Below are 2,854 nucleotides of genomic sequence, written 5' to 3' on the forward strand. Positions count from 1 at the left end.
AATTCAAAGCGGCCACCAGCAATTCTCTTAGCCTCTCTCTCTCCCCACGAGGTGCTGCTTTTCCAAAAAAGATCTTCCGCCTCTCTCTAGTGTCTCTCCAAATCTACATCACCAGCTCCTCCCAGTTCAGGACTTTCTTTTCACATCAACAAGCCATCCCACAGGTGGGATTAACAAACTCTGGGTTTTAACACAATCAATTTGAAAACCAAGCCAATACAGGGGAATCTTTAATTGCCATTACTATCACACATGGGTACAAGTTGGGGGAGTGAGCCCCCAGAGACGGGGGTCCCACTAACAACAGGTGCCAGGGTAGAGGAACAGAGTTGGGTTGAGGATGAATTATAGAGTCTCCAACCACATGTGAATTAAGGAAATGATATATTCAAAGTTGATTCATATTACATTTGGTGTTGTATAAGTGAAAACACCAGTCCATCTTTTATGAAGTCCAAGATGCAGTATGTGGGAGAGTGTAAGAGTGAACAATTAAATAAGGTTTGGGAACTTTGGAATTTTTTGGTTGTGTTGACCTGAGATTCTTTTTTATTTCCTTCTGAAGGCAGTAAGGGACCAGTATGCCACATGAATAGTGTATTGACATATGCGTACTTGGGAGGGTCCTGAGCTGCTTTGGAATCAGGACATAGAGTACATCAGTAAGGGGATCTATGCAATGATAATGTGGCTTGTAGAATTAGGCTAAGTGCTGTGAGTTTTATCCTCTGTCACTAAACTCAATCTTCTCACCCCAAAAGAGTCCCCAGCTGCAAATGTTGTACCCACCACTGCAACAAATATGCATACTGATGACATCAGGGCTTCCTTAATTTGCCTTATCACAGAGAACCTAAAAACAAATGGCCCAGGATTTCAAAAACAGTTATCTTTCTGTCCTTCCTAGAAGTTCGAATTTTAAATGAGGCAAACTTTTAATGTTCCTTCAATCCAGATGTGATCTGAGGGAGAAAAAGATCTCTCTTCTTTATCTCTAAAAGAATAGCTTCTGCTAGTCTGCTTCAGTGCCTGAAATTCTACCACTGGAAATTTATTCATTTGGGTTAATACTTTCTATAACAGGATTATAGTTTATTGTTGGGAGAGACTAGTTGAAATCTTCTAGCCCAACCTTCTTATTGTAGAGATGAGGAAACCAGGACCCAGAAGGGCAAGAGTGACTTTTCCAAGCCTGCATAGCAGCACAGCAGAACTGAGATTCAAACCATAGTCTTCTGAATATACTGCACTATAATGCCCAGAAAAACCTTTTTAAAATGGAAATATCCTTGGAAGAATAATGTAAGAATGTTTTCCTTATAATGAAGCCTAAATCTGTCTCTCTAGAGGCAACTTCCTCCCATCCTAACCAGTTCTTTCCATATATATATATATATATATACATGTATGTATATATACACACACTACATAAATACCTAATAAAGGGGACTGGTCATTAAGCAACAGTCCTTGGAGCATACAGAGTATGCTTCTTTTCATGGGAAGATTTGGTAAAATGACTTCCAGAAGTGCATGATGGAGGAGTGGTTCTTCATTTTTCTATGTCAGAGCATGCATGATTATTCTATGCCTATTTATATTAGGTTATTTCACAGTGATGAAAAGTCTTTTTTTTTTTGCTTTTTGGAGGGGGGAAGGGACTTGCCCAAGGTCACATGGCTAGTTTTTTGTGTTAAATGTCTGAAGCTGGATTTGAATTCAGGTCTTCATGACTCCAGGGCCAGTGCTCTATTCACTATGCCACCTAGCCACCCAGATGAAACGTCTTTTAACTGACTTTATGTTGTTCAGTCATTTTAGTCAACTTCAACTCTTTTTGACCCCATTTTTGGGTTTTCTTGGCAAAGATATTGGAGTGGTTTTGTCATTTCCTTCTCTAGCTTATTTTACAGATAAGGAAACTGAGATAAACAGGCTTAAGTGACTTTCCCAGGGTCACACAGCTAATAAGTGTCTGAGGTCAAATTTGAATTCAGGTCTTCCTGACACAGGTCTCGCATTCCATTCACTATGCCACTTAGCTGCCCCTTTAATTGGCTACTAAGCTAAAAAAGTATACAAAAGGTTCCAATGGACAAACTCTACTTATCTCCCTCAGTAACTATTGAGTGAGAAGAAAGAAATGCTGCAAGCCCCAAGGTGAGGAAGCAAACAACCTCCCTGGTCACCATGTATCCATGAACACATAGCACTTTGATTTCTGATGTTTCTCTTGTATTTGTTCTTCTCTGATCCTAGGTGAGTTTCAGAGATGGAATAATCTTGTGAACTGAGAAGGTCAGAAAAGTCAACAGAGGTCTAGCAACTGGAGTCCATAGTAGAATCTGCCATGGCCCCAGCAGCCCAACCTGGTGAAGAGCCAGCCCTGAGGAATGGTCCTGAACTCAGCAGGGGAGGGAGGAATGCTTCATAGCAATTTTAAGCCTGAATTCACCATCCATGGAAGAAAGGGGAGGAGGAGAGTTAACTGTGGTTTGGGAAATTTTTATACTTCATTTCTAATGATATCCTCTCAATAAATATCGCTATAAAAGTTAATTGATATTAATTAGTTATCATCGATATGAAGAAGGGCATACTCTCTGCCCTACAGGATGTGTATTTGTCTTTTGACTATTGGGTATTGAGTACACACTGATATGGATGATATTGAACAAATATTGACTGGTTGGTTGATACTGGGTGTAAACAACAGATAGGGGCTCAAGAGGAACATATTGGAAACACGGCTTTTCCTTTACATGTCTACTTTCCATAGTCCGTTCTCTTTCTTTCTGGGTTTTTCTTCAAAGTGGATCTAGAATTCTCTCAAAGATAAAATGAAGAAAGTCTC

At 39.9% G+C, this 2,854-nt stretch overlaps 1 long non-coding RNA gene across 1 annotated transcript in view; it reads left to right on the top strand.

Annotated features, from left to right (window-relative positions):
• LOC138172472 (uncharacterized) overlaps nt 1-2,559 on the top strand; it is an 11,773-nt gene extending 9,214 nt beyond the window's left edge. The window contains exon 2 of the long non-coding RNA XR_011171126.1: nt 2,260-2,559. This is a non-coding gene — a long non-coding RNA (uncharacterized lncRNA). The remainder of the gene's footprint in view (nt 1-2,259) is intronic.
• Nucleotides 2,560-2,854: the final 295 nt, after the last annotated feature.

This window comes from Petaurus breviceps, unplaced genomic scaffold (assembly GCF_028583685.1).
Source record: "Petaurus breviceps papuanus isolate PSGF00001 unplaced genomic scaffold, PetGlider_PUasm1.0 128, whole genome shotgun sequence".
NCBI classification, from domain to species: Eukaryota; Metazoa; Chordata; class Mammalia; order Diprotodontia; family Petauridae; genus Petaurus; species Petaurus breviceps.